The following is a 12,068-nucleotide window of genomic DNA, read 5'->3' as shown; positions in this document are numbered from 1 at the left end:
TGCGCTGACCCCTGGCGCCTGTAACTTGGAATGACATCACAGTGCTCTGCGCTGACCCCTGGCGCCTGTAGCATGGAATGACATCACAGTGCTCTGCGCTGACCCCTGGCGCCTGTAACATGGAAGGACATCACAGTGCTATGTGCCAATCCTGATGTCTGTACCATGGAAGGACATCACAGTGCCCTGTGCTGACCCCTGGCGCCTGTAACATGGAATGACATCACAGTGCTCTGCGCTGACCCCTGGCGCCTGTAACATGGAATGACATCACAGTGCTCTGCGCTGACCCCTGGCGCCTGTAACATGGAATGACATCACAGTGCTCTGCGCTGACCCCTGGCGCCTGTAGCATGGAATGACATCACAGTGCTCTGCGCTGACCCCTGGCGCCTGTAGCATGGAATGACATCACAGTGCTCTGCGCTGACCCCTGGCGCCTGTAGCATGGAATGACATCACAGTGCTCTGCGCTGACCCCTGGCGCCTGTAACATGGAATGACATCACAGTGCCCTGCGCTGACCCCTGGCGCCTGTAACATGGAATGACATCACAGTGCTCTGCGCTGACCCCTGGCGCCTGTAACATGGAATGACATCACAGTGCTCTGCGCTGACCCCCTGTAATCTGTAGCATGGAATGACATCACAGTGCTCTGCGCTGACCCCTGGCGCCTCTAACATGGAATGACATCACAGTGCTCTGCGCTGACCCCTGGCGCCTCTAACATGGAATGACATCACAGTGCTCTGCGCTGACCCCTGGCGCCTGTAACATGGAATGACATCACAGTGCTCTGCGCTGACCCCTGGCGCCTGTAGCATGGAATGACATCACAGTGCCCTGTGCTGACCCCTGGCGCCTGTAACATGGAATGACATCACAGTGCTCTGCGCTGACCCCCTGTAATCTGTAGCATGGAATGACATCACAGTGCTCTGCGCTGACCCCTGGCGCCTGTAGCATGGAATGACATCACAGTGCTCTGCGCTGACCCCTGGCGCCTCTAACATGGAATGACATCACAGTGCTCTGCGCTGACCCCTGGCGCCTGTAGCATGGAATGACATCACAGTGCTCTGCGCTGACCCCTGGCGCCTGTAGCATGGAATGACATTACAGTGCTCTGCGCTGACCCCTGGCGCCTGTAATATGGAATGACATCACAGTGCCCTGCGCTGACCCCTGGCGCCTGTAACATGGAAGGACATCACAGTGCTCTGCGCTGACCCCTGGCGCCTGTAATATGGAATAAGTCACAGTGCTCTGCGCTGACCCCTGGCGCCTGTACCATGGAATGACATCACAGTGCTCTGCGCTGACCCCTGGCGCCTCTAACACGGAATGACGTCACAGTGCTCTGCGCTGACCCGTGGCGCCTGTAGCATGGAATGACATCACAGTGCTCTGCGCTGACCCCTGGCGCCTCTAACACGGAATGACGTCACAGTGCTCTGCGCTGACCCCTGGCGCCTGTAACATGGAATGACATCACAGTGCTCTGCGCTGACCCCTGGCGCCTGTAACATGGAATGACATCACAGTGCTCTGCGCTGACCCCTGGCGCCTGTAACATGGAATGACATCACAGTGCTCTGCGCTGACCCCTGGCGCCTGTACCATGGAATGACATCACAGTGCTCTGCGCTGACCCCTGGCGCCTGTAACATGGAATGACATCACAGTGCTCTGCGCTGACCCCTGGCGCCTGTACCATGGAATGACATCACAGTGCTCTGCGCTGACCCCTGGCGCCTGTAACATGGAATGACATCACAGTGCTCTGCGCTGACCCCTGGCGCCTGTAACATGGAATGACATCACAGTGCTCTGCGCTGACCCCTGGCGCCTCTAACATGGAATGACATCACAGTGCTCTGCGCTGACCCCTGGCGCCTCTAACATGGAATGACATCACAGTGCCCTGCGCTGACCCCTGGCGCCTCTAACATGGAATGACATCACAGTGCCCTGCGCTGACTCCTGGCACCTGTAACATGGAATGACATCACAGTGCTCTGCGCTGACCCCTGGCGCCTGTACCATGGAATGACATCACAGTGCTCTGCGCTGACCCCTGGCGCCTGTAACATGGAATCACATCACAGTGCTCTGCGCTGACCCCCTGTAATCTGCAGCATGGAATGACATCACAGTGCTCTGCGCTGACCCCTGGCGCCTGTAGCATGGAATGACATCACAGTGCTCTGCGCTGACCCCTGGCGCCTGTACCATGGAATGACATCACAGTGCTCTGCGCTGACCCCTGGCGCCTGTAACATGGAATGACATCACAGTGCTCTGCGCTGACCCCTGGCGCCTGTAGCATGGAATGACATCATAGTGCTCTGCGCTGACCCCTGGCGCCTGTAGCATGGAATGACATCACAGTGCTCTGCGCTGACCCCCTGTAATCTGCAGCATGGAATGACATCACAGTGCTCTGCGCTGACCCCTGGCGCCTGTAGCATGGAATGACATCACAGTGCTCTGCGCTGACCCCTGGCGCCTGTAACATGGAATGACATCACAGTGCTCTGCGCTGACCCCTGGCGCCTGTAGCATGGAATGACATCACAGTGCTCTGCGCTGACCCCTGGCGCCTGTAGCATGGAATGACATTACAGTGCTCTGCGCTGACCCCTGGCACCTGTAATATGGAATGACATCACAGTGCCCTGCGCTGACCCCTGGCGCCTGTAACATGGAAGGACATCACAGTGCTCTGCGCTGACCCCTGGCGCCTGTAATATGGAATGACATCACAGTGCTCTGCGCTGACCCCTGGCGCCTGTACCATGGAATGACATCACAGTGCTCTGCGCTGACCCCTGGCGCCTCTAACACGGAATGACGTCACAGTGCTCTGCGCTGACCCGTGGCGCCTGTAGCATGGAATGACATCACAGTGCTCTGCGCTGACCCCTGGCGCCTCTAACACGGAATGACGTCACAGTGCTCTGCGCTGACCCCTGGCGCCTGTAACATGGAATGACATCACAGTGCTCTGCGCTGACCCCTGGCGCCTGTAACATGGAATGACATCACAGTGCTCTGCGCTGACCCCTGGCGCCTGTAACATGGAATGACATCACAGTGCTCTGCGCTGACCCCTGGCGCCTGTACCATGGAATGACATCACAGTGCTCTGCGCTGACCCCTGGCGCCTGTAACATGGAATGACATCACAGTGCTCTGCGCTGACCCCTGGCGCCTGTACCATGGAATGACATCACAGTGCTCTGCGCTGACCCCTGGCGCCTGTAACATGGAATGACATCACAGTGCTCTGCGCTGACCCCTGGCGCCTGTAACATGGAATGACATCACAGTGCTCTGCGCTGACCCCTGGCGCCTCTAACATGGAATGACATCACAGTGCTCTGCGCTGACCCCTGGCGCCTCTAACATGGAATGACATCACAGTGCCCTGCGCTGACCCCTGGCGCCTCTAACATGGAAAGTGCCCTGCGCTGACCCCTGGCACCTGTAACATGGAATGACATCACAGTGCTCTGCGCTGACCCCTGGCGCCTGTACCATGGAATGACATCACAGTGCTCTGCGCTGACCCCTGGCGCCTGTAACATGGAATCACATCACAGTGCTCTGCGCTGACCCCCTGTAATCTGCAGCATGGAATGACATCACAGTGCTCTGCGCTGACCCCTGGCGCCTGTAGCATGGAATGACATCACAGTGCTCTGCGCTGACCCCTGGCGCCTGTACCATGGAATGACATCACAGTGCTCTGCGCTGACCCCTGGCGCCTGTAACATGGAATGACATCACAGTGCTCTGCGCTGACCCCTGGCGCCTGTAGCATGGAATGACATCACAGTGCTCTGCGCTGACCCCTGGCGCCTGTAGCATGGAATGACATCACAGTGCTCTGCGCTGACCCCCTGTAATCTGCAGCATGGAATGACATCACAGTGCTCTGCGCTGACCCCTGGCGCCTGTAGCATGGAATGACATCACAGTGCTCTGCGCTGACTCCTGGCGCCTGTAACATGGAATGACATCACAGTGCTCTGCGCTGACCCCTGGCGCCTGTAACATGGAATGACATCACAGTGCTCTGCGCTGACCCCTGGCGCCTGTAGCATGGAATGACATCACAGTGCTCTGCGCTGACCCCTGGCGCCTCTAACATGGAATGACATCACAGTGCTCTGCGCTGACCCCTGGCGCCTGTAGCATAGAATGACATCACAGTGCTCTGCGCTGACCCCTGGCGCCTGTAACATGGAATGACATCACAGTGCTCTGCGCTGACCCCTGGCGCCTCTAGCATGGAATGACATCACAGTGCTCTGCGCTGACCCCTGGCGCCTGTAACATGGAATGACATCACAGTGCTCTGCGCTGACCCCCTGTAATCTGTAGCATGGAATGACATCACAGTGCCCTGCGCTGACCCCTGGCGCCTCTAACATGGAAGGACATCACAGTGCTCTGCGCTGACCCCTGGCGCCTGTAACATGGAATGACATCACAGTGCTCTGCGCTGACCCCTGGCGCCTGTAACATGGAATGACATCACAGTGCTCTGCGCTGTCCCCTGCGCCTGTAACATGGAATGACATCACAGTGCTCTGCGCTGACCCCTGGCGTCTGTAGCATGGAATGACATCACAGTGCTCTGCGCTGACCCCTGGCGCCTGTAGCATGGAATGACATCACAGTGCTCTGCGCTGACCCCTGGCGCCTGTAGCATGGAATGACATCACAGTGCTCTGCGCTGACCCCTGGCGCCTGTAACATGGAATGACATCACAGTGCTCTGCGCTGACCCCTGGCGCCTGTAGCATGGAATGACATCACAGTGCTCTGCGCTGACCCCTGGCGCCTGTACCATGGAAGGACATCACAGTGCCCTGTGCTGACCCCTGGCGCCTGTACGATGGAATGACATCACAGTGCTCTGCGCTGACCCCTGGCGCCTGTAACATGGAATGACATCACAGTGCCCTGTGCCAATCCTGATGTCCGTACCATGGAAGGACATCACAGTGCCCTGTGCCAATCCTGATGTCCGTACCATGGAAGGACATCACAGTGCCCTGTGCTGACCCCTGGCGCCTGTAACATGGAAGGACATCACAGTGCCCTGTGCTGACCCCTGGTGTCTGTACCATGGAAGGACATCACAGTGCCCTGTGCTGACCCCTGGCGCCTGTAACATGGAATGACATCACAGTGCTCTGCGCTGACCCCTGGCGCCTGTAGCATGGAATGACATCACAGTGCTCTGCGCTGCCCCCTGGCGCCTGTAACATGGAATGACATCACAGTGCTCTGCGCTGACCCCTGGCTCTTGTAACATGGAATGACATCACAGTGCTCTGCGCTGACCCCTGGCGCCTCTAACATGGAATGACATCACAGTGCCCTGTGCTGACCCCTGGCGCCTCTAACATGGAATGACATCACAGTGCTCTGCGCTGACCCCCGGCGCCTGTACCATGGAATGACATCACAGTGCTCTGCGCTGACCCCTGGCGCCTGTAGCATGGAATGACATCACAGTGCTCTGCGCTGACCCCTGGCGCCTGTAACATGGAATGACATCACAGTGCTCTGCGCTGACCCCTGGCGCCTGTAGCATGGAATGACATCACAGTGCTCTGCGCTGACCCCTGGCGCCTCTAACATGGAATGACATCACAGTGCTCTGCGCTGACCCCTGGCGCCTGTACCATGGAATGACATCACAGTGCTCTGCGCTGACCCCTGGCGCCTCTAACATGGAATGACATCACAGTGCTCTGCGCTGACCCCTGGCGCCTGTAACATGGAATGACATCACAGTGCTCTGCGCTGACCCCTGGCGCCTGTAACATGGAATGACATCACAGTGCTCTGCGCTGACCCCTGGCGCCTGTAACATGGAATGACATCACAGTGCTCTGCGCTGACCCCTGGTGCCTGTAACATGGAATGACATCACAGTGCTCTGCGCTGACCCCTGGAGCCTGTAGCATGGAATGACATCACAGTGCTCTGCGCTGACCCCTGGCGCCTGTAGCATGGAATGACATCACAGTGCTCTGCGCTGACCCCTGGCGCCTCTAACACGGAATGACATCACAGTGCTCTGCGCTGACCCGTGGCGCCTGTAGCATGGAATGACATCACAGTGCTCTGTGCTGACCCCTGGCGCCTCTAACATGGAATGACATCACAGTGCTCTGCGCTGACCCCTGGCGCCTGTAACACGGAATGACATCACAGTGCTCTGCGCTGACCCGTGGCGCCTGTAGCATGGAATGACATCACAGTGCTCTGCGCTGACCCCTGGCGCCTCTAACATGGAATGACATCACAGTGCTCTGCGCTTACCCCTGGCGCCTGTAACACGGAATGACATCACAGTGCTCTGCGCTGACCCCTGGCGCCTGTAACATGGAATGACATCACAGTGCTCTGCGCTGACCCCTGGCGCCTGTAGCATGGAATGACATCACAGTGCTCTGCGCTGACCCCTGGCGCCTCTAGCATGGAATGACATCACAGTGCTCTGCGCTGACCCCTGGCGCCTGTAACATGGAATGACATCACATTGCTCTGCGCTGACCCCTGGCGCCTGTAGCATGGAATGACATCACAGTGCTCTGCGCTGACCCCTGGCGCCTGTAACATGGAATGACATCACAGTGCTCTGCGCTGACCCCTGGCGCCTGTACCATGGAATGACATCACAGTGCTCTGCGCTGACCCCTGGCGCCTGTAACATGGAATGACATCACAGTGCTCTGCGCTGACCCCTGGCGCCTGTAACATGGAAGGACATCACAGTGCTCTGCGCTGACCCCTGGCGCCTGTAACATGGAATGACATCACAGTGCCCTGTGCTGACCCCTGGCGCCTGTAACATGGAATGACATCACAGTGCTCTGCGCTGACCCCTGGCGCCTGTAACATGGAATGACATCACAGTGCTCTGCGCTGACCCCTGGCGCCTGTACCATGGAAGGACATCACAGTGCCCTGTGCTGACCCCTGGCGCCTGTACCATGGAAGGACATCACAGTGCCCTATGCTGACCCCTGATGTCCGAACCATGGAAGGACATCACAGTGCTCTGCGCTGACCCCTGGCGCCTCTAACATGGAATGACATCACAGTGCTCTGCGCTGACCCCTGGCGCCTGTAACATGGAATGACATCACAGTGCTCTGCGCTGACCCCTGGCGCCTGTAACATGGAACGACATCACAGTGCTCTGCGCTGACCCCTGGCGCCTGTAACATGGAATGACATCACAGTGCTCTGCGCTGACCCCTGGCGCCTGTAACATGGAATGACATCACAGTGCTCTGTGCTGACTCCTGGCGCCTGTAACATGGAATGACATCACAGTGCTCTGCGCTGACCCCTGGTGCCTGTAATATGGAATGACATCACAGTGCTCTGCGCTGACCCCTGGCGCCTGTACCATGGAATGACATCACAGTGCCCTGTGCTGACCCCTGGTGCCTGTAACATGGAATGACATCACAGTGCTCTGCGCTGACCCCTGGTGCCTGTAATATGGAATGACATCACAGTGCTCTGCGCTGACCCCTGGCGCCTGTAAGATGGAATGACATCACAGTGCCCTGTGCTGACCCCTGGCGACTGTAACATGGAATGACATCACAGTGCTCTGTGCTGACCCCTGGCGCCTGTAATATGGAATGACATCACAGTGCTCTGCGCTGACCCCTGGCGCCTGTAACATGGAATGACATCACAGTGCTCTGCGCTGACCCCTGGCGCCTGTAGCATGGAATGACATCACAGTGCTCTGCGCTGACCCCTGGCGCCTGTAATATGGAATGACATCACAGTGCTCTGCGCTGACCCCCTGTAATCTGTAGCATGGAATGACATCACAGTGCTCTGCGCTGACCCCTGGCGCCTGTAACATGGAATGACATCACAGTGCTCTGCGCTGACCCCTGGCGCCGGTAACATGGAATGACATCACAGTGCTCTGCGCTGACCCCTGGCGCCTGTAACATGGAATGACATCACAGTGCTCTGCACTGACCCCCTGTAATCTGTAGCATGGAATGACATCACAGTGCTCTGCGCTGACCCCTGGCGCCTGTAACATGGAATGACGTCACAGTGCTCTGCGCTGACCCCTGGCGTCTGTACCATGGAATGACATCACAGTGCTCTGCGCTGACCCCTGGCGCCTGTACCATGGAATGACGTCACAGTGCTCTGCGCTGACCCCTGGCGCCTGTAGCATGGAATGACGTCACAGTGCTCTGCGCTGACCCCTGGCGCCTGTAGCATGGAATGACGTCACAGTGCTCTGCGCTGACCCCTGGCGCCTGTAGCATGGAATGACGTCACAGTGCTCTGCGCTGACCCCTGGCGCCTGTAGCATGGAATGACGTCACAGTGCTCTGCGCTGACCCCTGGCGCCTCTAACATGGAAGGACATCACAGTGCCCTGCGCTGACCCCTGGCGCCTGTACCATGGAATGACATCACAGTGCTCTGCGCTGACCCCTGGCGCCTGTAACATGGAATGACATCACAGTGCTCTGCGCTGACCCCTGGCGCCTGTAACATGGAATGACATCACAGTGCTCTGCGCTGACCCCTGGCGCCTGTAGCATGGAATGACATCACAGTGCTCTGCGCTGACCCCTGGCGCCTGTAGCATGGAATGACGTCACAGTGCTCTGCGCTGACCCCTGGCGCCTGTAGCATGGAATGACGTCACAGTGCTCTGCGCTGACCCCTGGCGCCTCTAACATGGAATGACGTCACAGTGCTCTGCGCTGACCCCTGGCGCCTCTAACATGGAATGACGTCACAGTGCTCTGCGCTGACCCCTGGCGCCTCTAGCATGGAATGACGTCACAGTGCTCTGCGCTGACCCCTGGCGCCTCTAGCATGGAATGACGTCACAGTGCTCTGCGCTGACCCCTGGCGCCTGTAACATGGAATGACGTCACAGTGCTCTGCGCTGACCCCTGGCGCCTGTAACATGGAATGACGTCACAGTGCTCTGCGCTGACCCCTGGCGCCTGTACCATGGAATGACGTCACAGTGCTCTGCGCTGACCCCTGGCGCCTGTACCATGGAATGACGTCACAGTGCTCTGCGCTGACCCCTGGCGCCTGTACCATGGAATGACGTCACAGTGCCCTGCGCAGACCCCCTGGCGCCTGTACCATGGAATGACGTCACAGTGCTCTGCGCTGACCCCTGGCGCCTGTACCATGGAATGACGTCACAGTGCTCTGCGCTGACCCCTGGCGCCTGTACCATGGAATGACGTCACAGTGCTCTGCGCTGCCCCCTGGCGCCTGTACCATGGAATGACGTCACAGTGCTCTGCGCTGACCCCTGGCGCCTGTACCATGGAATGACATCACAGTGCTCTGCGCTGACCCCTGGCGCCTGTAACATGGAATGACATCACAGTGCTCTGCGCTGACCCCTGGCGCCTGTACCATGGAAGGACATCACAGTGCTCTGCGCTGACCCCTGGCGCCTGTAACATGGAATGACATCACAGTGCTCTGCGCTGACCCCTGGCGCCTGTAACATGGAATGACATCACAGTGCTCTGCGCTGACCCCTGGCGCCTGTAACATGGAATGACATCACAGTGCTCTGCGCTGACCCCTGGCGCCTGTAACATGGAATGACATCACAGTGCCCTGCGCTGACCCCTGGCGCCTGTAGCATGGAATGACATCACAGTGCCCTGCGCTGACCCCTGGCGCCTGTAACATGGAATGACATCACAGTGCTCTGCGCTGACCCCTGGCGCCTGTAGCATGGAATGACATCACAGTGCTCTGCGCTGACCCCTGGCGCCTGTAACATGGAATGACATCACAGAGCTCTGCGCTGACCCCCTGTAATCTGTAGCATGGAATGACATCACAGTGCTCTGCGCTGACCCCTGGCGCCTGTAACATGGAATGACATCACAGTGCTCTGCGCTGACCCCTGGCGCCTGTAACATGGAATGACATCACAGTGCTCTGCGCTGACCCCCTGTAATCTGTAGCATGGAATGACATCACAGTGCTCTGCGCTGACCCCTGGCGCCTGTAACATGGAATGACATCACAGTGCTCTGCGCTGACCCCTGGCGTCTGTACCATGGAATGAAATCACAGTGCTCTGCGCTGACCCCTGGCGCCTGTAACATGGAATGACATCACAGTGCTCTGCGCTGACCCCTGGCGCCTGTAGCATGGAATGACATCACAGTGCTCTGCGCTGACCCCTGGCGCCTGTACCATGGAATGACATCACAGTGCTCTGCGCTGACCCCTGGCGCCTGTACCATGGAATGACATCACAGTGCTCTGCGCTGACCCCTGGCGCCTGTAGCATGGAAGGACATCACAGTGCCCTGCGCTGACCCCTGGCGCCTCTAACATGGAAGGACATCACAGTGCCCTGTGCTGACCCCTGGCGCCTGTACCATGGAATGACATCACAGTGCTCTGCGCTGACCCCTGGCGCCTGTAACATGGAATGACATCACAGTGCTCTGCGCTGACCCCTGGCGCCTGTAGCATGGAATGACATCACAGTGCTCTGCGCTGACCCCTGGCGCCTGTACCATGGAAGGACATCACAGTGCCCTGCGCTGACCCCTGGCGCCTGTACCATGGAATGACATCACAGTGCTCTGCGCTGACCCCTGGCGCCTGTAACATGGAATGACATCACAGTGCCCTGTGCCAATCCTGATGTCCGTACCATGGAAGGACATCACAGTGCCCTGTGCTGACCCCTGGCGCCTGTAACATGGAAGGACATCACAGTGCCCTGTGCTGACCCCTGGTGTCTGTACCATGGAAGGACATCACAGTGCCCTGTGCTGACCCCTGGCGCCTGTAACATGGAATGACATCACAGTGCTCTGCGCTGACCCCTGGCGCCTGTAGCATGGAATGACATCACAGTGCTCTGCGCTGCCCCCTGGCGCCTGTAACATGGAATGACATCACAGTGCTCTGCGCTGACCCCTGGCTCTTGTAACATGGAATGACATCACAGTGCTCTGCGCTGACCCCTGGCGCCTCTAACATGGAATGACATCACAGTGCCCTGTGCTGACCCCTGGCGCCTCTAACATGGAATGACATCACAGTGCTCTGCGCTGACCCCTGGCGCCTGTACCATGGAATGACATCACAGTGCTCTCCGCTGACCCCTGGCGCCTGTAGCATGGAATGACATCACAGTGCTCTGCGCTGACCCCTGGCGCCTGTAACATGGAATGACATCACAGTGCTCTGCGCTGACCCCTGGCGCCTGTAGCATGGAATGACATCACAGTGCTCTGCGCTGACCCCTGGCGCCTCTAACATGGAATGACATCACAGTGCTCTGCGCTGACCCCTGGCGCCTGTACCATGGAATGACATCACAGTGCTCTGCGCTGACCCCTGGCGCCTGTAATATGGAATTACATCACAGTGCTCTGCGCTGACCCCTGGCGCCTGTAACATGGAATGACATCACAGTGCTCTGCGCTGACCCCTGGCGCCTGTAACATGGAATGACATCACAGTGCTCTGCGCTGACCCCTGGCGCCTGTAACATGGAATGACATCACAGTGCTCTGCGCTGACCCCTGGCGCCTGTAACATGGAATGACATCACAGTGCTCTGCGCTGACCCCTGGCGCCTGTAGCATGGAATGACATCACAGTGCTCTGCGCTGACCCCTGGCGCCTGTAGCATGGAATGACATCACAGTGCTCTGCGCTGACCCCTGGCGCCTCTAACACGGAATGACATCACAGTGCTCTGCGCTGACCCGTGGCGCCTGTAGCATGGAATGACATCACAGTGCTCTGCGCTGACCCCTGGCGCCTCTAACATGGAATGACATCACAGTGCTCTGCGCTGACCCCTGGCGCCTGTAACACGGAATGACATCACAGTGCTCTGCGCTGACCCGTGGCGCCTGTAGCATGGAATGACATCACAGTGCTCTGCGCTGACCCCTGGCGCCTGTAACATGGAATGACATCACAGTGCTCTGCGCTGACCCCTGGCGCCTGTAACATGGAATGACATCA

At 58.2% G+C, this 12,068-nt stretch overlaps 1 protein-coding gene across 1 annotated transcript in view; it reads left to right on the top strand.

Annotated features, from left to right (window-relative positions):
* Positions 1-12,068, top strand: part of LOC138262262 (trimethyllysine dioxygenase, mitochondrial-like) — a 304,888-nt gene that overhangs the window by 84,204 nt on the left and 208,616 nt on the right. The window lies entirely within an intron of this gene.

This window comes from Pleurodeles waltl, chromosome 10 (assembly GCF_031143425.1).
Source record: "Pleurodeles waltl isolate 20211129_DDA chromosome 10, aPleWal1.hap1.20221129, whole genome shotgun sequence".
NCBI classification, from domain to species: Eukaryota; Metazoa; Chordata; class Amphibia; order Caudata; family Salamandridae; genus Pleurodeles; species Pleurodeles waltl.
Note: the sequence above shows the minus strand (reverse complement) of the source record. Positions and strands in the feature narration are given on the sequence as shown.